Below are 26538 nucleotides of genomic sequence, written 5' to 3'. Positions count from 1 at the left end.
AGTATGCATTGCTAACACAGATAGAGGATTCACAGTACATGCATGTATTGGAAAATGTTAAGAGCCTCTTTGCATAGAAAGTCACTGTGGCCAGATTAAGACTTGGTGAAGAGGATGGAGAATCGATATATGGATCTGAACCTGATAAAAGTTACATCTGGGGGCCTAAAGGAAGACTAAAGGCAATGCATGTATGTTAAAGGTGCATTGAGCAACTTTTTTAATGGAGGGTCTGTCTCCTGCTTGTGTCCATGGAGATGTTATTGCTTTGCCTGGAATGTCCCATGGTATGACAATAAACACATTTATCTAGCATCTATTCGTGACGTATGTTTCTATTAGGGCTGGATATCATTTAGAAATTGCCAATATGATACATGGGCCACGATACGATACATATCTCGATACAGTGTACCTTCAATTTGATACGATATATTTCAAATTGATTCGATACAGTTCAATAAAAATAAAGGCTAAATCATGGCTCTGATACTAAAAGATTTTGTGAAACCATTTCTTTTGCAAAGTTCATACGAAACACACTAATTTTACTTTTTAAATAGTGAATATGTCAAATGTGTCACATAAAAGTTTCTTTCATCTAAACAAACAACAAAACTGTAGTGCTGAGTAAAATATATATAAAAAAAAAAAAAACTCTTATATTGCAATATATCGATACAGCATCCCACGATATTGATACTGTATCATCACATTAAGCAATTTGATATATTGATATTTGATATTTTTGCATACCCCTAGTTTCTATTAGCCTGATTCATCAGCCAGTTTCACTTCGTAGAAACCATTTGACCTCGCAGCATTAGGATTTGTTTGCTCGACAATAGGCAGGTACTTTTTTTTTAACCAATTGCTGCTATTTGGTTGTGACGTATGTAATGCGCCTCTAATGGGACTAACTGGTATATTAAGCTTTTCCCAAATCCAGTAGGAAGAAGGGCAATAACGTCTTTCTCCTTCACCAAACATTCTCTTTGTTCCGGCTTTAAATCTTCGATCTCGAGAATCGTTGCCAACACAGAATGTATGTCTTCGTCTACATCCATCTTGACCGCTTTGTTTACTTTTGTGCTGTACCACAAAAGGGACCCAGACGGGCGTTTGAGTTTGACGTCATGGCTTCACAGCTCTTTGCTGATTGGCCGGTGCGCGGTCTACAACTTTTGGGGTTCCTGCAATCCGTCTAGTGTATTCCGATTCCTGACTTACTCACTGGAGAAAAATGAAACTGAGCTGAGGTACTAGGTGGCGCTAGCCTGGCTAAGTTTCTGTTGTTCAAAAATACAGTAATTCACTCTAAACAGGGTTGCCTCTCCAGAGATCTGACCTGTAATGTAACCTATTGTCTTCCTAGAGATAGACAGGTTTAATCTCTGTGGGACATTCTAGACAGAGCACAATAAGTATACCTTATTTGACACCAGTCTCTTGGTACTTATTTAGAATTTATTATTACCATTTATGTTTTGCTCTTTATTATAATATATAATAGTGATGTGTGAGCTACTGTGTCCAATTTCCTTTAAAGTTTGTCTAATACTAAGAGGAAGGCGGATTTTCCACCAGAAAAGTTACACGATGTACCTTTGAAAATGTAAGAATATGAACAAATGCATTGCTATTTTTTGCTGAAATTGACCAAATGAAAGAACACGACTTAATTTCCTGTGGTTTTACATATGACCATTTTTAGTCATTTCTAACTTAAGAGCCCAGAACTCCTCTTATGAACTTCCTGCGTGGTTGGATAGCAGAGGGCAGCCCTGGATACTGTGATGCTCTGAGAATACATACATACACCATCCTACATTAACTTGTGGGTGGCTTCTTTTAAGCATCTAGTTATTATGAATATATAATCACTTTTTCTCTTTCCTGCAGTGGCTCTTTATACTTAATATTTTCTTCTCTCCTTTCTTTGGACACTTGCCTGTGAATATGACTGCTGGGAAATAATCGTCTTTTGGATGAGAGGGTTTTGGCTGCGTTTCTTAAACCTCTTCAATCCAGTTTGAAGCACTCACTCCATTTCAATTGTCCTCGTTTCCTCTTCCTTGCTTAACGCGTGTCGGCTTTTGTTATGAAGTAAACACCTTGGCGAAGTCGCGATGCTAGTCTGGATCCTCGAACGTAGAAAAAAAAGAATAATTAAGATGTTTGTTGACAGCCGTTGAAAGCTGGGAGTTTTTACCGGTCCTGGATCAAAAACGGTCCATTCATTATAATAATTGGTTGTGAGGAAAATGGCGTGGGTCTGTTCCATGTGTGCGTTGATGCTTGTGGCGTATTTGAAATGAGATAGGGCTCTGCTGCAGTCACTTTACAATAGATAAAAAGGGGACTTCTAATCGGTCTTGCAGATCAGTTTTCCCTCACTACACACTGTAAAATCCACTGGCGATTATTTTTTAAAGCTTTAATACTTAAACTTTAACAAAAAAAGTGGTCTCTGTAGTCTGGGCCAACTCTGTGCCTGTGTCCTTGGGCAAGTCATTTCACCCACATTGCCTTTGCAACCAATTTCTTCTCTAATTTTTCCTATTAGTGATTGTTGACATTGCAAAATAAAATGTAGAAAGTAGAAAGTTGTGAGGCATTTAACGGCGCACTTTTTTACTTTTCTGCACTGCAAAAAAACAAGATCTAGTCAAGTTAAGATGACTTGAATTAAGAAAATGTCATCATCATTTGAGTCACTTTCACTTGGTAAGTAAACTAATCTTAACTGATTCGTCAGTCGGTTTCATTTTGTGGAAACCACCTGACCTCGCAGAGTTAGGATGCGTTCTCTTGACAGTAGGCGGGTAATTTTTTTTATTTAACGAATCGCTGCTATTTGGTAATGTAATGCGCCGGAACGCTCAGTGGTGTCCAAGTAATTGCCGGCTTCTCAACTCTTCGTCGATTGGCTGGTGCATGGTCTACAGCTTCCGATTTTCTTGCAAACCATCCGGTGTATTCTGATTCGTGACCTAGTTGCTGGAGAGAAATGAAATTGAGCGGAGAACGCCAGTCTGGCTAAAATTATCTGCCGGTGGTATATATTTTGTACTTAAAATATGAAAATACATCTTGCTACAACTTTTTGCACCTAAAATAAGAAACAAAATCAAATGTTGCTTGAAAACACACTTACTCCATTGCTAGATCATTTTACTTGTCAAGTTGAATCGACTCAAATAAAGTAAAATGTTCTTAATTTAAGTCATTTTAACTGACCTAGATATTGTTTTTTTCCAGCGTGGTGGAGGGTCTGCTTATTTTTTTTTGTCTCTATGATGATGTAATTGCTTTCTTGCAATGTTTCACAGTATGATATTAAACTTGACTATCTCCATGGAAACATGCAGGAGATGCCACCAGACCAAGATACAGGTCAGATCTGTGTTGAGGATGGCCCACTGACTGTAGTTGTGCATATTCTTTGAGCAATAAAAACACCCATAATTGAATGAATGGAAGATTAATTAGTTTAATGAGACACTTCATCTCCATGGAAACACAACCCTCTACTCAAAAAAGTTACACAGTGCACAGTGATTACCCAGTTTATTTTTCATGTATCACTTCAATACAGATATATTGTATAAGCAGGTTTTGAGGTCAAAGTGAGATGCATCCAATTATAACACATTTTACTGTCTGAAAATTAGGAAATGCACTGTTTGCATGCTAGTTGTCAGCTTTACCGCTACTGCAAACTTAAATCTGGCCTCTAAAAGTTGTGAAATGTGTTTATAAAGTCATTGCGGTAGGAATTCATAAAGTAAGTGAGGAATAACTTTGGACCTTTTATAATATATATATATTTTTTGTAAATATAATGTACAGCACTTTTAAAGGGCCTATGCCAAACGGTATTCAAAATCTTCATAGAGTATCATTTATTTCACAAGTAACTGCTTTTATAATATGGTTTGAAGTAAAAACCTCAAAGTAGTTTCACAAGCATCAAATGAAAATGCCAGCTACCAAAATAGAAAAGAAATTGCAAAAAAAATAAAAGATTCCAAACCAAACATTTTGACTCAAACTACTACAAAGAGTTGATTTTTAGTGTTACTTTTCTGAGTAGCTGTGCTGATTTCTACAGAAACAGAAATACCAACTGGAGCACGCCATTAGCCAAAAGGGAAGTAAGTGCACATTCTTGGTGTTTACTTCTTCTACAAAACAAGCCATTTCTCTCTCACTCAGCACTCCCCAAAAGCGTCTGTACAATGTTTAACAAAGATTCGCCTTCTCTCCGCATCTATTCATCGCCACTGAGCATGTAAAAAGTCACAGAATCTCCTCTTTCAGCCAGTCCCAGAGCGGCGCCCATAGTAAACCCTATCCCCTTTTGTAGCACAGCGTAAGAGGGCTACCATAAAAGACAACAATATGGCGAAAGAAAGCTGAGTGTATGTTACAGAGCAGAGGGGGAGCCAGTGCTTACAGGTATAAGAGTAGCTGTTGGAGTTGTACAAAAGACAGAGAGTACGTCTGATAAAGTACATTTTAAAGGTGCGTCGTGTAATTTTTCTGGTGGAGGGTGCGTCAAATGCTTTTTTCTCGATTATGGAAAAAATCATTATCACGATTATTTTGGTCAATACTGAAATCATGATTATTCGAAAGATTATTTTTTTAGTTACACGATGCATTTATTCAGCATTTCTCTAAAAAAAAAAACCAAAAACAACAAACAAAAAAACAAACAAACATATAAACATAGCTACAAATATGAACCTTAGAGCAGTTTTATGATGTATAAAACAAACAAAAAAAAACAAACAAAAAATAAAATATACTTACTATATATACTACGTGAACATGAATATGAAATAAGGCATAAAAAATAAAAAAAAATCCAAAATAAACTATATATCCAGCTCCTCTACAATCACTATATAAAAAAAAAATAAAAAAAAATATATATTTTATTATTATTTATTTACATAAAAAAAAAATAAAAATCTCAAAATAAACAAAATAATAAACAAAATAAATTGTTTATATAAGTTTGGAGCTCGTTTGACACACAAATCGAAATCACAATCAAAATTAATTTAATTGCACAGCCTGATTCACAGTATGGTATTAAACCTTTCTATCTTCATGGAGACCAAACCAGATCAAGTTACAGGTCAGATCTGTGGAGAGGTGACCCCGCTCACAGTCAGAATGCCTGTTTTTCGAGGTACTTTTGAGCTATAAAATGACCTGTAAATGTAAAGTAGGACATATACAGTTGTAATAATATGTAAATTGTACTGTAATGGCGGAATTATATTTAGTCAAAGTAGCAGTAGTAGTACAGATTGGAAGTCATAATAGTAATAAGAGTACTTTGCAATTTGAAAAACAGTAGTAGGAAGGAGCTGTACATTGTATGTTTATGTCACTTAGTTCCTTAAAAAATACTATTAAAAAAGCCAAATATGTATTATTATAGTAAATGGTTGGAGTTTGTTCCTTTATTTTATATACATAAACCCTTTTTTTTTTATTGAGTCAACAGATTCAACGTTCACTGTCAAAACAACAGTACGCACAGAGAGCAGTGAAGTGTATTAAGAGACGTCATGAATAGTTAACATAGCAGCTCATAATTACAGCTGAGCGGTATGTGAGAGGGTCGGGACTGCTCGTTCTTATCACAGATCTGGAGACAGTGGATGTCAGGGCCCTGGACAGACTGGAGCGCTGTGTGACTGGGACTCTACATGTGTCAGTCTGAAGGCATGTCTTTATGTCTAAGCTCTGCTCCAGACGCTGCGGAGATCTGTCCGTACAGATTAGACCCCCCTGGACAAGTTTGAGTGGTCCTTTTCAGCCTCTCGTGATGGATATGACCTTAATTATTCAGGCTGGGATTCTTTTATTGTATTTATATTTTGTTTAACTTTCATTTTTGTCTGTTATTTCTTTGTGGTTTCAACACTTCAGCATGTCAACTTAAAGAAGACACATGCTTTTTCTGGTATTTATAGAACAATGTCACTCAGTAATTTACAGCCAAAGACATATAAGTACAATGCACGTACTGCTCCACTACCTCTTCTCCACCACAGCAGCAGAATAACCAGCCACTCCAACTTCTCCATGTACTCATTACCACCCCTGTAAATCTTAAATCTATAGCACTTTTAAACCGCTTAGACAAACAAAGTTAAAGCAAAGATGGTATGTCCTCACCTGTCAAAACAACCTCCTCATTTCCAGCTCTAACATTCTATAACATTTAACACAGATTGTATTGTATTGGCGCCGCCCAGTGCTTCCATTCAATTTAATTTCTCTCCAGCGACTCGGTCAGGAATCGGAATACACTAGACGGTTTGCAAGAATCCCAGAAGTGTGAGTCTGGGCACCAGCGAAACAGCGAAAAGCCATACGTTCTGTGTTGGCAAAGATTCCCGAGATCGAGGGTTTAAAGCCGAAACAAAGAGAATGTTTGGTGAATTTTATCAAGGGGAAAGACATTATTGCCCTTCTTCCTCAGGGATTTGGAGCATTACATATGTCACAACCAAATAGCAGCGATTGCATAAATAAAAAAAGTACCCGCCTACTGTCATGTGAACAAATTCTAATGCTGCAAGGTCAAACGGTTTCCAGGAATTGATGAATTATAACCTATGATTCATTATGTTTGTAATTTGCACATTTTAACTTGCAATATTCATCTAAAACTACTTAAAAAATAAACAAGTTAGCTGACTTCCTTGTTAAAACCTGCAGTGCCAAATGATGCTGATGGATGGCTGTAAATTCCGCCAGTGAGTACCAAATAAAAAAAAAAAAAAAGCTACCATAATGACTATGCAATGCTGCCAAATTCTACGTGAATCACCGATTAAGAAAATAAAATTGGAGAAAGAAGTAAGTACAGAGCAAAGGGCATATGCCAGTGGAAGTTAAAATGGGGGTTGGGAACTATGGCATCTTGGAAATAAGCGATTAAAGATTACTCAAACATGCACAAATCACTCCAAATACAACTTTGAGAGGGTGAATGAAAAAGGTTAAATGCTCTGAAAAGTGTATTTTGCATAACAGGTCTGTTTAAGGTCTTTCGTATACAATTTCTCGCTTTATAGAGTCTGTGCCATGTTCCGATTTAGCTGTCTAAGGTTGTGACATCATTTATAAAGATTGTAAATAGTTCCCGTTGCAAACTATTTTTTAAATTGCTTCTTCCGTGACCCCTTTACTTTTCATCCACCTTTCACTTTCCTCACAATTTCTGCCCCATTAAACCTCCCCGTTCTCCCTCCCTCTCCTCTGTACGAACATAATAATGCAGACAGCGTAATTCAAGTGTCATGCATCTGTCTCTCTTTGATCAGACTGGCCTATTGTGTGGGCCTCTTAGCCTAAGTCTGGGACAGGGCTCCTGATACGCCCCTGCCCTGGTAAAGTGAGATGTGAGCCCCTCTGTGCTCGCAAGAACACTGGCCGCTTTTGTCCCTCTACGTGCATGCGCTGAGGACAAGGCTGGAGGCTGCGTTGGTTCGGTTTGCTGGCCTGCACACTAATGGGGAGATACAGGCTACAACAGGCGAGGGTTCACTGGGAGGAATTCTCACCGCGCTACGAGTAAAGTGAAATAGATTATGTGTAAAATTGAAGGTCTTATATTGCACAAAATGTATTCTTTTTGAGATTTATGCCATGTTATAATCTTGTAACTAGGGCTGGGTATCATTCAGAAGTTGCCGATACGGTACATACCTCGATACAGTGAGCTTTTGATTCAATATGATTCGATAAAATATATTTCAAATTGATTCGATACAGTTCAATAAAAATAAATGTTAGGCATGGCTGTGATACTAAAAGTCTTTGTGTTTCATATTAACTTTGCACAAGAAGTGAGTTGACAAACATTTTAATCATCAAAACAGTAAAAATCTACAAAAAGTGCCTCTGCTCAATTTCATTTCTCTCCAGCGACTAGGTCAGGAATCGGAATACACTAGACAGTTCACAAAAACCCCGAAGTGCGAGTTCAGGCAGCAGCCAATCAGCTAAGAGCCATACATTCTGTGTTGGCAACGATTCCTGAGATCGAGGATTTAAAGCCGGAAAAAAGAGAATGTTCGGTGAATTTTAGGGGAAAGACGTTATTGCTCTTCTTCCTACAGGACTTGGGAAAAGCTTTACATATGTCATAACCAAATTAGTTTAATGAAAAAAACAAAGCAAACGAGCGAACAAATTCTAATACTGTGAGATCAGATGGTTTCTACGAAGTCAGACTACAAAACTGTAGCGCTGTAACAAAATAATTTAGTAAAATATACCAAAAAATACTCAATATATCGATACAGCAGCCCATGATATCGATACTATATCATCACATTAAACTATACGATATATATATTTCAGTATTTTTGCACATCCCTCGCTGTAACTTCAACAAAAACATATCTGGGTTTGTGATTTGTTTCATTTACACATGTTTGAGTAACGCTTTATTATTTATCTAAGTCTCCCAAGTTCAAAATGCTCTGTTGTCATGTAGTTTTCATGTTAACTGTTACCTTTTACCTTTTGTTTAGTAGATATGTGCAATTCCAGTGCTGACATTGTTCAAATGATTCTAATGAAGGTGTATGGAGTTTAAAAACACAGTCAAGCATTTCCTGTATTACCACATGACATTGCAAAGTGGAATGTGTGTTTTCTGTTTGAGAGAAGAACAGGATGTGTGTTAAACATGTGTGAATCAATCAATACACAATGTTTTTTTGATGAGGAAATATTATAAGATCAGAAAATAGCATAATATATACCATTAGCCCAAATCATACAACATTTATAAATCATGTAGGATATCGAAATCCATTCACATTTTTAATTAGAGGATGCAGTGTATACTGGGTTAACCATTCACCTATAAACCAGAGGGTAGCTGGTTCAGTTCCTATCAAGACTATGAGACACTTCACTTCATTACACACTTAAAGGTGCATTGTGTAACTTTTCTGGAGGAGGGTCCATTGAATGCTTTTCTCCATGCAAGTTTGAAATATAGTATTAAACTTTTCTATCTTTGAGACTAAACCAGAGTTAAACTGGAGAAATTTTACTCACTTAGACTTAAATTAAGAACATTTGACTTTATCTGAGTCGATTCAACTTGACAAGTAAAATTATCTACCAGTGGACTAAGTCTGGTTTTCTTAATTTGAGCAACATTCGATTGCAGCAGGTTGTATTTTCATATTTTAAGTAAAATAATTCTTGTTCCACTGGCAGATCATTTTACTTGCCAAAGGAAATTGACTCAAATCATGGTGAAACTTTCTTAATTCAAATCATCTTAACTTGACTAGATTTTGTGTTTTTGCAGTGTACAGGTCAAATCTGTGGAGAGGCAATCCTGTTTACTTAGAATGCATGTTTTTCTTGGTATTTTTTTTAGCTATAAAACCACCTGTATTTGAAAAAAAGTAAAGTAGAACTGAATAAACATTCCAGATAGAGCTATGACATATCCGTAGAAACAAGCAGGTGAGTGACCCCCAACCAAAAAGTTTCACAGTGCATCTTTAAGTCCCAGAGGCAGCATTCTGGTACAGAAAATCTCCATATTTGGTTATACTGTTGCTTAATGTACTTTTACTGCAAGTTCAATCAGTACATACCACATACAATGGGAATATAATACGATTCTTTGATGTAAAACAATAGACATTCGTTATAACTTTACTTATAGTACATACCTGGTCATATATATTTCAAAAGGATTCTGTACATGCAATGTTCTGGTGCGACTCTGATTTATGTAATGCAAACAGAAGGATTATACTTTGTCCAACGGGATACAGCTCCAGGTGCCGTCAGATGGAAGAAAAATAACCAAAAGTGAAGTTAAGAACAAAGAAAAATATCTCTGAGGCAGGTCTCGTACAGTGACACTGGGAGCAACCTTTAGAAACAGGTGTGAGGAGCTTTGAAAATAATAAAAACAAATGGGAAAGAATAAAAGTGTAAAAAAAAAAAAAAAAAAAAAAAGACAAAGGACAGGTTATGAAAGAAGCTGTTGCTCAAGAATGAAGATATGTGAATGGACAGATAGAAATATATGATACTGTGAAATAAAGGCAAAAATTGACCAACCTTTGAAGCTACGTTAGGTCTGAGTTAAAGGTGCATTGTGTAACTTTTCTGATGGAGAGTCTGTCAAATGCTTTTATCAATAGAGAGGTTATTGTTTTGTCCAAAAAAATATTTCACAGTATGACATTAAACCTTTCAATTATCATGGAGACCAAACCAGACCAAGTTAGAGGTCAGATCTGTGGAAAGGCGACCCCGCTCACAGAATGAAATTGAATAAATGTAAGGTAAAACAGTTTCATGTCATATTGTGGAACACTTGAAGCAGAGTAATGACATATCCATAGAAACAAGAAGGTGACGGATCACAACTGAAGAGTTACATAATGCAATCGGGACACAAAAAAATAACAATTGTCTGTAAATGTACACAGTGTTATTAGTTTAAAGGTGCACTGCACAACTTTTCTGATGGAGGATCTTGTATTTTATTGATTTGCCCGGGATCTTCCACACTGGCCAGTTTCACTTGGTGGAAACCGTCTGACCTCACAGCATTAGAATTTGTTCGCTCAACAGTAGGCGGGTACTTTTTTAATTTAACCAATCGCTTCCGTTTGGTCGTGACGTATGTAATGCACCGCTAACGAGGCTAACGGTATATTAAGCTTCTCCCAAAACCTGTAGGAAGAAGGTGCAATAATGTCTTTCACCTTGATAAAACTCACCAAACATTCTCTTTGTTCCGGCTTTAAATCCTCAGTCTCGGGAATCGTTGCCAACACAAAATGTATACCTCTTCGCTGATTGGCCAGTGCACGGTCTACAACTTCAGGGGTTCTCGCAAACTGTCTAGTGTATTTCGATTCCTGACATAGTCGCTGAAGAGAAATGAAATTGCGTGGAGGCACTAGGAGGCACCAGCCTGGCTAGTTTCACACTGTGGCATTAAACAAATACATCTTGTACTAAAAAACAACAACAACACAGTTTATTCTATCAGTTTTTCATTTATGATTTATTCTCTTTTAATGTTTCAATTTGTCTGTGCAGCACTTTGGAAACTGTCATATTTATAAAATGTTAATTTAAAAATAAAATAAGGTGAACTGGATTATTCAGTTACGCTCATAACACATTTAGACAACTGGTAAGAACTGGAATATACTGTACATGCTACAATGTTTTATAAATTGATTCCCAGCTTCAACAGGTGCTCTCCCCCCTCTTTACCCCCATTTAACACTACTGTCTTTCCAAATTGTTAAACCCAACATGGACCAAAACTAATAAAAATAATGAACATAGAAGAATACTTTTTTGTTAAAATCAAAGAAGCACAAGAAGCCAAAACTGAGTAGGCTTCTCAAAATGTTGTAGGTGGTAAAGGGCATGCACTCTGTAAAAGTTCCTGAACTAAAAAGCACGAAGCGAAAGACCTGACAATGGTATTAAAAACTTATTAGTACAAGAAGCCAGGGAGCAGCTTCTGGCCCAGAGATACTTCAAAATGGGACTCTGCGGGGCTGCCTGTGCTGACATGGGAGCGGATTTTGAGAACAGAGGTCGAAATGTTAACACTTTCTTTCAATATTTAAAGCTGCATGATGTAACCTTTCCAGCTTGTCTCTAAGAATGAATGCTTTTCCTAAAATGTTCCAAAGTTCGGCATTAGGCTGTCATGTATTGTCGCCATGGAAACAAGCAGATAACGCCACCGGGCCAAGTTACAGGTTAGAAATGAGAACAGGCAACCCCCCACACAGTAAGGATTCAGATTTTTCAAGGTGTTTTTTAGCAATAAATACATCTGGTATATAATACATACAAGATATATACGTGTAAAGCTATACTGTGGAACCTTCTAGGCAAAGCAAGAATATAAAAAGGATACAGACTGAAAGAAAAACTGGAAAAAATGTTGCTGGTTCAGTTGAGTTCACTGCATTAAGAAATTATTATGCATTGTTTTTGAAGTTTAAACCCTAGAGCAAGTCAAAAAAAAAAAAAAAAAAAAAAAGAAAAGTAAAAACAAGTTTCAAAGATCTACATGTTCTGCAATAGATGGCAATGTACAATTTCACAAGGTATTTTCAGTAGCTAAAATATAATCTGAGCCTGAATAGATGAAGATGAATAAACTCAATTATAATTCCCTGCATTTCTGACCCTTTATGGTTTAAAATATTTGACACTATCTGAAACGGCTACTGTTATATTTATTTAAAGAGTTAATTCAGTGGTGTTTGAAAAAAAAAAAATGGACCAAAAATGTACTGAAATGAACAAAAATCAAGGTAATATATTCTATAGATTCCAGTCAAGGTAATTATAGATGGAAATGGTATTTAATTTGAGCTAGTCTATTTCTTAACAAATAATAAAAGTGGAAGCTACACTTGCCCATTAATACTTTGCAACTTTGTCGTCAACATTCCCTTGGGGTGTGATGCTAACTGTATGCACTACACTGTCTGAATCGCTCTCTGAAGTTTAGACTGAAGTTAGACTTGAATCTGAGCTTTGTTTCGCTGAGGTTCAGTGGCGGAGTTGGCAATTTGGGGGCCCTAGGCTAAAGTGAGATTGGGGCCCTCACTATAATGCGCTTTTTAAAATATATATATATTTATTGTCCATTTTCCCCCATTGTTCTTGAGACACACACGTCTCATTTATTTGAATTATGGTGGATTGGAGCCCTGCACTCCCGCGGGACCCGATGCAAAACAGTGCAGCACGGGACACATTTTGAAAACTCATTGCGGGATCAATGCAGTATCGGGTGGGTGGGATGATAAACTGCAGTCCCGCAAACTAAATATGAGTGTAAAGTAAAATATACAAATGATTCATATATGCCTATCATACATTATTTATGCTGGATATTGGATTTGGCATTCATAAACATTTTAAACAGCCTAAATTTGCAGATGTGGTCAAATCTCACACACATTTTAAACAATTCATTTCTGCTTCTTCGTGTTTGATAGAGCATAAGAAAGTGAATGTCCTCATCTTGTAGGATTTGAGGAGTGGGACTAAAAATTCTGTCCTGCGCAGACCTCTAATTGGAAACTTATCTTACTAGTTAGATCGCGTACTAGATAACCATAGGTGACATTAGTTTTATTCTTTTTTGCTAGTAGAATAACATTTTTGTTTACATCCATTACATATGATTATTATTATTTTTCTCATTACTCTACTCTCATTTAATGTCATATTGAGAGAAAATCTAATTGCTCTGCGGCCTCGGCCATTAATAGCACTGAGGGCAATTGGTTGGGGGCCCCTATAGGTTTGGGGGCCCTAGGCAGCTGTCTACTTTTTCCTAATGTTAGCGCTGCCTCTGCTGAGGTTTGATCATAGGATCCTGAAAATATGTTGTTTAAATCAATTTTGTATTTTTGAGAGATTTCTGTATTTCTGAGATTTCAGACTCATTTTTCAAAAAAAAAAAAAAAAAAAAAGTTTGTTATTGCTTTTGTGTGTATTGTGTCCCTATGATATCTGCTGAATATAGACATTTTTTCCATTTGGCTCCTCTTATCTGTAAACATTCGGAGACAAATTTTCTTCAGTGACTCAAAGACAATTATTTGGCACAATTTGCAATCATGGGACCAAAAAGAAAGCAAAAAACAAACAAACCAACAATCAAACAAAAAGAGAACTGGATCAGTGTGTGGGAAGTACTGTATGTCACTCTTTGTTGTTGATAAAAGTTACGAATAAAGTTTTACAATCTCCGTGTGAGTGAGAGCCAGGCCACCATCTGTAGTGCACATTTCAAACATGTACTGTCAGCATCCCTATGAGACGCCTCCCACAGGACCTATTAGAATATGGCTCAAGTCTAGTCAAGATCTTGTCACTTCAAAACAACACAGATTTTGGACAAGAATACAGTCAGAACATCTACTACCGGAGAGGAGAAGGACAAGATACATGACAAAGATACTGGGGTCCTTTTTTTAGACATTGAAGGAGCTCATGTTGTAAAGTTTAGTACAGATACAGTCACTTCAGTAAATAATAGTTAAAGGGCCCATATTACGCTATTTTCTGATCTATGTCCTAACATTGTTTCATCAAAATCATGCCCAGAGTTGTGTTTTGTTTCACTTGCACATGTTTAACACAAAAGCTTGCATATTTAGACTGACTTCTACTCTCAAACAGACAAAAACAAAAACTCTGTGCTACCTTGTGATGTCATGCCCACTGTGTTTTTAAACTCCATACACCTTCACTAGAATCATTTGGATAATTTTTGCTCCAATCTCTGCTAAACAAAAAGTAAAATGACATCATAAAGTGGACCAGAACATTTTGAGCTTTGGAGATGTAATAAATAATAAAGAGTTACTCAAACATGTGTGAATGAAACAAAACTCAACTGCAGGTTTATGTTTGATGAGGTAACAGCATTATAACAGGACTTAAAGCTCACAATCAATTTGGTGTAATATAGGACCTTTAAAGAAACCTAAACAAACATATGGTACAGGTTACTGGTCAGATCTGTGCAAAGGAGACCCAACAACACATGTAAATAAATAAAGACAATATATGTTTTATACATCTCCATAGAGGCCAGTTGCTGGTGGACACCCCAACAAAATAAAGTTTGTTTGTCTTTATATAACATTACCTAACAGGCTCTATTCATGCTTACGTCACAAAACCAGAATACATTTGGAAACATGCGGATGACAACTTCCTTTGGGCTCTGTTGGCGATAGTAATTCTGACAAAATCTGGGAAAAGTGAGGCAATGGCCTGGTTTTCTTCATCTAGATCATCATTGTCATTACAATAGTCATTGTATTCTTTCTTTTAATTTGTGTATCATAACTTGTCCAATTAAGAAACAAAAAAAATAAAAAAAATGTCACTGTAGCTTTCCATTATATTTGGCAGATCAACAGTTACAACCAGCTGCCAGTAAGTGACATCGATGCTTCCCCCACGGAAAGCTTTGGCAGGCTGTTAAGACGCTGCTGCTGAATCCACAATTTTATCACATGCCCAGGGTTGGTAACTCCACCGGAAGTCGTCATCCGCATGTTTCCAACGTCTTCTGGTAAGCCTGAATAGAGCATATCGTATAAGTAACACACACACACACAAAAACAAAAACATACACACGATACATAGAAAAAGTACAATAAAACACCAAGATATCCCATCTACCTAGTATTAAATTGGCAAAATGTACTTCAGAGTGTAAAAAGGGTGTAGTATTGCACATATTTCAATACATTCTTTGTCATAAACCTCTGAAAACGGTGACTGATTTTAGATGAGTATTCATAAAAGTGCAGTAACTGTATTGTATATTTTGAGACCTTGAACACATAAAGAACAGTACTTATCTTAGTTACTTTCACTTGACTATATTCATTTACACAGTCAGAGTTTATACCAGCATAACCTTGTATTCTCTTTTTAAACTTTATGGTGTTTCAGTAATTAACCACCTCAGTGCTGTGGGTATAGGTTATAGATCATGTACAGTTACTTTGAGCTATTTAACACATTCTTTTCTGCCAGGAAGCTTTTCCTCAGCTGCTAAGTTTTTAATGATTTTCGTCTGTTGTGATTTTAAAAAATATGATTCACCGCATGTGGTGAGATCAGTTTTGTTTGTCTTGGCTTTTGCCTTTTTTCACAGACCTCGCTCCAGCTGAGGAGTTGATACTGGGATAACACTTCTCTCTGCATCTATCACATTATAATTTGCCAAAGAAATATATTAAAATACCAGCGGAAAATACAGACTTGGCTGCACAGTATAGACTTCTTTAACGTCAACCTATATAACAGCAAGAACTCGCATCTGTTACTCATATGTGGGCTAATTTTAGTTTAGTGCTTTATAGGAGCGCAATAAATGGCAGATTAAAGGATCTATATTAAGTTATTTTCATATCATCATCATCATCATCACCATCATCATCATCACCATCATCATCTCATCGCAAATATTCTAGGAGTTATGTTTTTCTCTCAACCTGAAAACACTCCAGTTTGTGATGCCATGTGGTAATACAGGAAGGGCTCCACTGTGTTTGTACACTCCATACACCTTCACTAGAATCATATGGATGATTTAAGCCCTGGAATTGACCAGCGCTAACTAAAACTTGAAAAAATACATCTTCATGACATCACAAGGTGGAGCAGAGCATTTGTGTGAAGCAACATGTGTGATTCAAAACAAAAACACACAGGTTTGTTTTAGGTTACGTTTACGCTGAAACAACCACCGAGTCCAGACATGTTGTTTCTGTGTCCGTTCCCTATTCACACAGTAATGTGAAACCGCCTGAAACGCTAGTCACATGACTAGGTGGGCAGTAAAAACAAGGAAGTGGAGCATCGTGTCTGAAGTTGCAGCAGCCGATTTCGAGCCAAAAGAAGATGGTAAGCGTGAAAGTAGTAAGTAGTTTCCCGGTTGTATGGTTTGATTAAACTGTTTCCCGCAATAGCGTCACATGACCAATGTCACAAGCCCAGCGAATCAGGAGGGTGCGAGTCCCAGTGATGTGGTCCAATAAGAACGTAACTAGAGCTCCTAAATCAGCGTATCAACGTTTTCAGGATTCCACACAGTCCTGGATCAGATCTGTACTTAGATTAATTTGTAAGAGCTGATCGATCAAGCTGATCCAGTTGGTTCCGTCTCTAGAGCTGTTTCCCATCAGATTATTGTCGGCAAACAAAGCATCCGCAAAGAAAATTACTCAAATACCTACTAGTGCAGAAGAGAGGTGGTAACAGCATTCTAACATGGCTAAAAGAGTAAATTTTGCTTAATATAGGACCTTTAAGCCAGACTTGGTTTTATAATAATATTGAATCGAATCCCAGAAGAATAGAAGACCAACTGGAGGTAGTCTTTCCGGGCCTTAGAAGCAGCTACAAAGAATCCGCTTGGCTGTGTTGTCATTTGCCAGATAGGAAAGCTATTTTTGTTGGTTATTTAATTGATTCCATGGAGGAGGAGTAATCAAAGACAATGGAGGCATATGCGCAGAAAGGCTTTTTGAGCAGCCTAACCACATGCAACCACAACTTCCTGGATTTAAATTCTTGGTCTAATAGTAAGCAAACAGAATTAATGCAAAACAAAGAGGAAAAGAAACAAACTGGGACAATGATCTGATTATAATTGCCTTATATTTATTATTTGTGTATTAACTTTAAAAGGACCTGATGTTGTGTTCCCCATAATTGAGCAAATGCAGTCTTGCCTCAGTGCAGATGTAAAGCATAAACAGCTCTTGAGATCAAAATAAGTCCACTGCTCTTTCAAGAAGAGTGTATTAGCATGCTAGTTGTGTTTAACATTGCTGTGAAGGCCCTCTGGCCACTGAAAATTGTGAAAGGTTCATATGAACTTATTACAGTAAATAATTAAGTGTTAGTAGTTCTGTTTTTCACTTTTTAAAGACTTCACGTAAAGAGCCTAAAATGAAGGGAAATAGCAACAGAAGTATTGTCCAAGATAAAGGCTGCAGTTACCTTACAATATCTTTGTAGTAGTGGTGATAGTACTAATAGTACACAGAATAGGAGTAGCAGTAGTACTGTAGTAGTAGTAATAGTAGTAGTAATAGTAGTAGTAGTCATAGTAGTAATAGTAGTAGTAGTAGTAGTAGTCATAGTAGTAATAGTAGTAGTAGTAGTAGTAGTCATAGTAATAGTAGTAGTAGTAGTAGTAGTCATAGTAGTAATAGTAGTAGTAGTAGTAGTAGTAGTAGTAGTATAGTAGTAGTAGTAGTAGTAGTAGTAGTAGTAGTAGTAGTAGTAGTAGTAGTAATAATAATAATAATAATAATAATAATAGTACTGTAGTAGTAGTAGTAGTAGTAGTAGTAATAGTAGTAGTAGTAGTAATAGTAGTAGTAGTAATAGTAGTAGTAGTAGCAGTAATGGTAAACATTAGTAGTATATAGTAGTAGCAGTAGTGGTGGTGGTATTTGTAGTTTAATAGTACACATAGTAGTACATATAGTAGTAGTATGTTGTAGTAGCAGTAGTACTAGTAATAGTAGTAACAGCAGCAGCAGTAGTAGTACTACTAGTAGTAGTTATGGTAAACATTAGTATTAGTATGTATCAGTAGCAGTAGTAGTAGTAGTAGTGGTGGTATTTGTGGTGGTAGTGGTCATACTACTACTACTAGTAGTAGTAGCAGTAGTAATAGGAGTAGTTAAGGTAAACATTAGTAGTAGTATATAGTAGTAGCAGTAGTAGCAGTGGTGGTGGTATTTGTAGCAGTCGTAGAGGCGGTATTTTATTTAAGTAGTACTTCTACTACTATTAATATGTACAATGTACAACTACCACTACTAATAATACACATAGTAGTAGTATGTTGTAGTAGCAGTAGTAGTAGCAGTAATACTAGTATTAGTACTATTAATAGGAGAAGTAGTTGTAGGAGTAGGGCTAATGGTAGATATAATAGTAGTATATAGTAGTTGTAGAAGTTGTTATAGTGATAGTAGTAAAAATAAGTAAAAATAGCTGTCGAGGTAGCATTTATTTTGGCATAGATGTAGCAGTAATTACGATTGAATTGATCTGTATTTTTCAGCCAAAATTATCCGAGTTGTGGCCAAAATCTTGAGCTGAATTTACTCTTGGTGAAGTAGAAGTACACAGGCATTTTTCCTGGAGCCAGAACAGAGGCTGGGGCGACCATGAGGAGAAGTTTTTGTTCACCTTTAGTCCAGCGAGTTTCACCCCAAAGCTTAATAATTTAACAGCCAGACACTACTCTCCCCAGACCCCACATTTTGAGAACCAGAATACAAATTTAAAAAGACAACATGAAATCCAATGGGGAATTTTGAAATGAGACACCAAAAAGTACTAAAACTTTAAGTCTTAATGTATTGGTGAAATGCCAAAGCTGGTTACTAAGAAGAATTTAAATTGATTTAGTTTTAATATTCAGAACTGCTACTCACTGTTTTTTTTTTTTTTTTGGAACTCAGAAAGAAGAGATCCAGACATAACACTATCTCCAACTATTTGAGTTGCCAAGGGAACCAATCCGTCTTACAACCTAGACATGACATCCCAGTACTTTTGACCCATGTTCCAGTTTCTAAAATACTATAAATACGATTGTTTTAGCAGTTCTTTTATCATTTATTCTGTATTTGTGTCCGGGTTAGCTGAGCTCATTCCAAATACTGCATTAAAGAAGACCTATTCTGTTTGTGTCAGCTATAATCTGTATAATTTGCACATTTTAAATCACAATATTCATTTAAAACAACTTAATAAAAGATAAAAGTTCGCTGACTTCCGTGTTAGAAAACTGCGGTGCCCAATGGGAGCTGACTTCGCCATAAATTTATCACAACAAAGTTGTTGTTTTTTTCTTCATTTGTACAAAAATGATTATGCGATGCTGGTCTGGTCTTGAAAATAAACTCCAAATACAACATCAGGTGAGTAAATGTTAAGGTGAAACAACTATAACATGGTCAAAAGCTCCATGACGTCCATTTTCGTCTGCTTTAAGAAAAAATACACCCTAGAGAAGTTAGTCACAGTCACTGACAAATGCCCTGAAAGACGACCATTCTCTCCCCATTCACGCTCGACATGGCTAATTTAGTTTTAACAGTTTACCAAAGCCACGTACATGCCTTTCAGTCGTTAAAAGTGGTAAAAGAGAACCCAAAGTCACACATGGAGAGTACACCCAGACTTCAGTTCGAGAATGTGGGCCAGGGAATAGAACCATGAACTCCCTTGCGACACAGCAGGGGCACAATACAGATACAGAAAGATGATCTAGTTTCCTCGTCAGAAACAGACCTGGGGTTGTGGTTTTGTTTCATTCACACATTTTTAACACAAATCTTTCATATTTAGGCTGAGTTCTTGCAAATGGAAAACACTCTGATAATACAGGAAGTGCTCCACTGTGTTTTTGAACTCCATAAACCATCACTAGAATCATTCGGATACTTTCAGCCCTGGAATTGCCTACGCAATTAGTCAAAAGTTTTAGAACACCCTAATTTTTTCCAGTTATTTATTGCAGTTCGAGTCGTGCAAGTCCAATGAAGAGCTTGAAATGGTACGAACTGAATAGCTAGAGGTTTAAAAAAAGATAAAAGAAAACACAAGTCCAAGCTCTGCCAAAACTACCTCAGGAAAAAAGAACAAGATGGTAAACTTGAAAACATGAAGTGTCCAGCACAGTCTCCAGACTTCGAGCTGGTTTGAGATGAACTGGACAGAAGAGTGAAAGCCAAGAAACCTACAAGGGCCACACATTTATGGGAACTTCTGCAACAGACTTGGGAAGAACTTTTTTGAAGAATATTTTTTGATTTATTTTGTAAAAAGAATGCCACGAGTGTGTTCAGCTGTTATATCTGCCAAAGGTGGACACTTTCATGAATCAAAAGTTTGGAATACATTTTGGTCAACAGTAAACAGTAAAAAAGTGTGGTGTTCTAAAACTTTTGACTGATACTGTAAATGTAAAAGGTACCTCTGTATGACATCACAAGGTGGAACAGAGCAATTTGAGCTTTGGAGATGTTAACAAACTAGTAACGCAGGATTATTTAAACATGTGAGGATGAAACAAAATACAACTCCAGATATGTTTTTGATGAGGTAACAACATTATAACATGGCTTAAAGCTCACAAGAGTCAATTTTTCATAAGATAGAACTTTTTCTAACTTTGCAGAGATACACACACGAGAAATAATCAATGAATTGCAACTCTTCAATAATTAATATGTGAACTACATACTGACTCCATAACATCCCAAGTGTTGAGACAAGAGGAAATGCATAAAAATTACACAACAAACATTGAATTAGTGTTTTTGATTTCGTCTGATAGTGTACTCAATCACAAAAAACATCAAAAAAGATTAGATGGAAGATAATCAAAGAAAATAACCACTAGAAGACTTGATTAGCAAATTAATTCTTTCTTACAGCACTACATTATGACAAATAGACTTACAGAAACATGTGGAATGACTTCTCGATTTTTATAACTTTGCTATGATCGAAGACAACCGGGAAACTTTTAAATACCGTCAATAATTTCCAACTGAAGCCACATGTTCACTGAAAATATCCTGCATTCAACTTTGCCCCACTTCTTTCTTGACACGCCATAACTTATGTATGTCCCTCTTTAATTTATAGTTGAGAGGAGCAGCCCTGACTTGATTTGTGTCAATCACGGCACAGAACCCTGGCACTGGAATCCAAATGAGACCAAAAGGGCCACCCAGACACTTTTGGCTGTGATGGAGGATAGTGGCGGAGTAATTGCTGCTGTTGGAAATAATTATGCAAATTTAAGCTAGCTGTCAATTCCAGCGCGTTTTATCAGTGTCACTCTTGTCAAAGTCTGAGGCCGATGATCATAATTTTGTTGGTGCACGCAGACGAGGGATGCAACTGCTAATCGTGGCGGCCATTCTGGGGCAAGGATATATAGAGATCTAAACAACGCTTTTATGTTTGTGTTGGGAGTGGGTTTGGTTAAGTCAATCAGAAATGACTGACTACTTTGAATGTCACAATCTTTGAATATTTTTGGAGAAAGAGAAGGAAGAGAACGAAATAAGTTGTGGAGTCAGAAAGTGGCAAAGGAAGTGGCAAAGGAAGGGTTTTGGTGACTCACCTTGTAAGTAGTCTAGTAGCACAACCTTGCTCTCTTATTTTATGTCTACAAAAGAAAAATGAAAAAACAAAAAAATGATTGCGACAGGTTTTTCTTAGTATTTTAACAGATTCTAAGTAGAGAAAGAAATGGGGTTGAAGCGCCATGCCCATGCAAGTATATTCAAAGGTTTGGAATTGCGACACATGTTTGAGTAATCCTTTATCCTTTATCCTTTACTTTGTCTACATCTCCAAAGCTCAAAATTCTTTGTTCCTCCTTGTGATGGCATGAAGCAGTAGACTTCAAGTTCACAGCTACTTTATGTTTTATGATTTTTTTCTCCCAAAAACACACAGAGTCTGGGCAGGTCCAAAATAAGGGAGAGGTGGTTTCATTTTTCAGTTCACAAAATGTTTGTGTCCATTGCTGTTCTAAGGTTATTCTTCAGCGGATAACATCGCTGTAAAAGTTTGTAGCAGTTTTCCCTTTGCTTGTTGGTGATGAGATATTTGTGAGGTCATGTCCAGACATTTTTCCATGGAATACTGTCAGTAGAGTCCTGCTGCTGACAGCGCAAGAGTAGGGTTCCGTTTGGGAGGTGCACTTTCCGCGGCGACTCATTATAAGCTAAGTTTAATTGAAGATGAAGCCAAGTAAGTTCTTTTTGAAAAGTTTTTCAAAGTTTGGTGCACAGGGTCTTCACTCATGCCTGCTCAAGCCGCCATCTTCGTCATATCACTAAATACATCTCAGAACGCCAAATAAACAAAATGTGAACTAAAACATGTCAAATTAATACTACTGAGTTTGGAAAAATATGGGAATAAATTAAAATTTTTGTTAAATTAAAATAAAATATCAAATATTGGTAGTAACTACTTTGGTTGTGACATGTCCGCACCATCCCTATGCAAACCTATGCTCTTGGTTCAGCATAAACTGGCAATTTCAGGGTTGGGTGATGTTTCAAACTTGAGAGAAGAACTCAGCCTAAATATGCAGGATTTGTGTGTTAAACATGTGTGAAAGAAACAAAACAAAACTCCTGATATGTTTTCAATGAAGAAACAGCATTATAACAGACACAAATAGGGAATATGGACCCTTTAAGTTGTCTAGCAAGTTAATGGTACCAGTCAAATGTTTTCGTCAAGGACTCCTACTCAAATTTCTCACAGGTATTGTTGTGCATTGCCAAATTTCCATACCTGTTTTCACCTACAAACCTCAGGGAATTACTATTGTCTGTTTGGAGAATCTAAAACTCAACACCCTTCCCTTCTCACTTTCTTTTTAAATTCACACTGGAGTAACACAGGACTTCATAGAATGGAGTTCATGAGAGCAGACTAGTTATCCTCCGAAGGGTTCCTCAATAGGCCCCATATTGTATTGCAGAGGTCACAGCATTAGCATATCGTGGTCATCCATCTTCTCAGGTACATGAGTGACAGCGAGAGGGCCAGGTGCACACAGCAGAGGAAGGACCGTTCAATGAATACTGAATGATGGTGGCCAAATGGGACTCTGGTTAGACATGCTTTTATCTTTCACCATGTGTTAAAAGAATAATACATGTTAACGTTTTCTGTTACTTACTACTTTATAATCTTGAAAAAATCTAAAAATTCAAATACTTTTTTGTTTGGTATGAAAAAATGTGTGTTAACTTTCTAAAATTGATTCAGTTGTGGAATATCAGTAAAAATGTCATATTATACTGTATTCTGCTATATCTCTCTATAATGGGGTTTCGTTGTCAAAAACATACCTAGAGTTGTGTTTTGTTACATTCACACACAAATCCTATATATATTTAGACTGTGTTCTTCTCTCAACCAAAAAGCAAAACACCCTGTTCCTTGTGTGTCATGTGGTAATACAGGAAGTGCTCAGTTGTGTTTTTAAACTCCATACACCTTCACTAGAATCATTTGATGATTTCAGATCTGGAATTGCCAATCTCAAATTAACAACTATGTTTTATCATTTAATTCAGTAAAGAAAAGTACCGCTTTATGATATCATAAGGTGGAACAAAGTATGTCCCCAGAGCTAGTCTCCATGTCCGGAGATCTGGTCGTTGAGGCCCCAGCCTTCGACTGCTGTCCAGATCTCCTTGCACCAGAGCGTAGACTGACAGGCGAGCTTTTGGTAATGACCAAAAGGACAAGAGGTGAGGAGCTTGGTCGCAGGAGTGGAGCTCGGAGTACAGCCGCTGCTCCTCCACTTTGAGAGAAGTCAGCTGAGGTGGCTCGGGCATCTGTTCCAAATACCTCCTGGGCGCCTCCCTCGGGAGGTGTTCCAGGCATGTCCCACAGGAAGGAGGCCCCGGGAAGACCCAGGACACACTGGAGTGACTATGTCTCTCAGCTGACCTGCATATGCCTTTGAGTCCGGAGGAGCTGGAGAAGTGTCCAGGGTGAGGGAAGTCCAGAAGTCCCTGCTTAGACTGCTGCCCCTGCGACAGAGGCCCCGGATAAGCCGAAGAAAATGGATCGATGGAACAGAGCATTTTGAGCTTTGGAGGTGTAAACAAACTATAAGGTAACAACATTCTGACATGTCACAAATCTCACAAGAGTCAATTTTGTGTAATATAGCACCTTTACGTATATGTTTATGTCTTGAGGTTAGCACCAGAAATAAAGGTAATAAGGTAAAGATATACAGTGCAAATATTACAGTGGCGGGTTTGCTACTTGTGTGTCTCCATGGAAATGTTATTGCTTTGCCTGGCATGGTCCACTGAATGGCATTAAACACATCTATCCAACATATCTAACATCAAATCTGGTTATCCTGGCTTATTTACTTACTGTATAACCTATAAAGCTAGAGATTTAATCTCCGTGGACACAAGCAGCAAAAGTTAAACAGTGCACCTTTAAATTACACACTGAATAAGGCACTATTTATTTATTTATAGGGCAAAACAACAATGGGGGCATATGGGGGCACATCCACAGCATTATAATCCCTAAACAATAATAAACCCAAAAAAACAAGACTCAACAGCACCTTTTCCAGCACAATGGATAACTTCGACTACTTAATATAGACCCCCTTGAGAGCTCTACTATTTATTGTCTGCTGTATACATAATATGGCTTCTCATTAGCTTTCCGCTGCTGAGTTTTTGCTTAGTAATGACTCGAGAAACACAAAAACAACATGAAAAAAGTGTCCTTGTAACACCCAGACTATAAGTGCAGATAGCCGATCGAGAATGCATTATTAATATGTGCATGTACCGGGGGGGGATGAGGTGGCCGAAGTCCCTTAGTGCTAAAAGGTGACCTAATCAAATCCTGTTGATTTGTAGAGCGGGGAAACAATTGCCTTGTCCCCAAAGCAATGAAGGGTAACGGGACAAGGCTGCAAATCAAAGGAGGAATACAAGGTTATGGGGATAGAGATATTTCAACAAAGAAAATGTTCCAATATGTTTTATGTCGACTATTTACAACTGAGGCTTTGCAAGTGACATCACGCTGAGGGTGGTCTACATGTATGTCTGTAGTGGAATGTTTAGGAGTTACCGTGGAGACACAATGTGCACATGAGTAAACACAGACAGGAAAGGGTTTGAGATGGTCTGAAACCTCAAGGATACCAAATGGATTTAAACATATTTTCAGGAGGATGGGATCGATACGAGCGTGCATGGTCCTGTTTGGGTGCTTGATTTCCAACAAAAAGGTGAGAGTGACTAACTAAAAAAAACTGTTGACTAGTTTGTGACTGTACTTTTACGTGTGAGAGACTTGTTTAACAGCAAAAATCATCTTGTAGTTTGAACCAAGTTAGTTGTTTTTAGTCAGATTGCAAGAAAATAAAGCTCAATCTCATCAACTATTTTAACTTCGCAAAAACTGTCTGATCTCACAGCATTAGGATTCGTTCGCTCGCTTTAACCAATCGCTGCTATTTGGTCGCGATGTATGTAATGCTCCAAATCCTGTAGGAAGAAGGGCAATAATGTCTTTCTCCTTGATAAAATTCAAACATTGTCTGTTCCAGCTTTAAATCCTCAGGAATCACTGCCAACACAGAATGTATATCTTCGCCTACATCCATTTTGCTTTGTTTACTGTTGTGCTGTACCACAAAAAGGACCCAGACATGAGTTTGATGTCATGGCTTCACAGCTCTTCGCTGGTTATCCAGTGCACGGTCTACAACTTCTGGGGTTCTTGAAAACTGTCTAATGCAGGGATCTCCAAATGTTGCATACAATGAGCTACCTTTACATAAAGAAAATGCCAGAGAGCTACTCATTTTAGCGGTTGTAAGACATTGATTTGATATAAGAGGGCAAGCCTGAGCTGTGCAGTTAGATGCCTATAAACATTAAAACATTATCCATTTATTTAGTGCACAAAGTTCAAGGACACATTGGCAAGGCAAGCCACTCGAATCAGGTCAGAGAATCAGGTTTGTGATTAAATGCATAAACATAAACTCAACACAAACATTATGCAACCAAACATAAGTTCTTCATTAGCAAAGTTGTTGAGGTCACCCATAGAAAAGTTACCTAATCATCCAATCCACTATTGACAACTACCAATTGATTTAAAAACACTGTCTGTTGTTAAAAACAAGTCTGAATATGCTCTTAAGCCTGCCAGCAATAGAGCAATGTTGGTGGAAAACTTCATCAAGTCTGTGTGGTATAAATGTACAGAGAAAGTTGGTCGACCTTGAAGCCCGTACACACTTCAGAGAAAACTGAAGAGTATGATAATTCCTCTTTCAAAATATGCCTTTTTCTTTCACTTTCGAGT

At 37.2% G+C, this 26538-nt stretch overlaps 1 long non-coding RNA gene across 3 annotated transcripts in view; it reads right to left on the bottom strand.

Annotated features, from left to right (window-relative positions):
- The window catches only part of LOC129412022 (uncharacterized), a 290159-nt gene that overhangs the window by 149335 nt on the left and 114286 nt on the right, over positions 1-26538 (bottom strand). The window contains exon 4 of one of the 3 annotated variants that reach the window (XR_008633545.1): positions 14973-15166. The exons of the other annotated variants lie outside the window; for them this stretch is intronic. This is a non-coding gene — a long non-coding RNA (uncharacterized LOC129412022). Of the gene's footprint in view, positions 1-14972; positions 15167-26538 lie in introns of those variants that run through there. 3 annotated transcript variants of the gene reach the window in all.

The sequence above is a fragment of the Boleophthalmus pectinirostris genome, unplaced genomic scaffold (assembly GCF_026225935.1).
Source record: "Boleophthalmus pectinirostris isolate CB_2022bp ecotype Guang Dong unplaced genomic scaffold, ASM2622593v1 HiC_scaffold_11, whole genome shotgun sequence".
NCBI lineage: Eukaryota > Metazoa > Chordata > Actinopteri > Gobiiformes > Gobiidae > Boleophthalmus > Boleophthalmus pectinirostris.
This window is presented reverse-complemented; position numbering and strand designations above follow the sequence as displayed.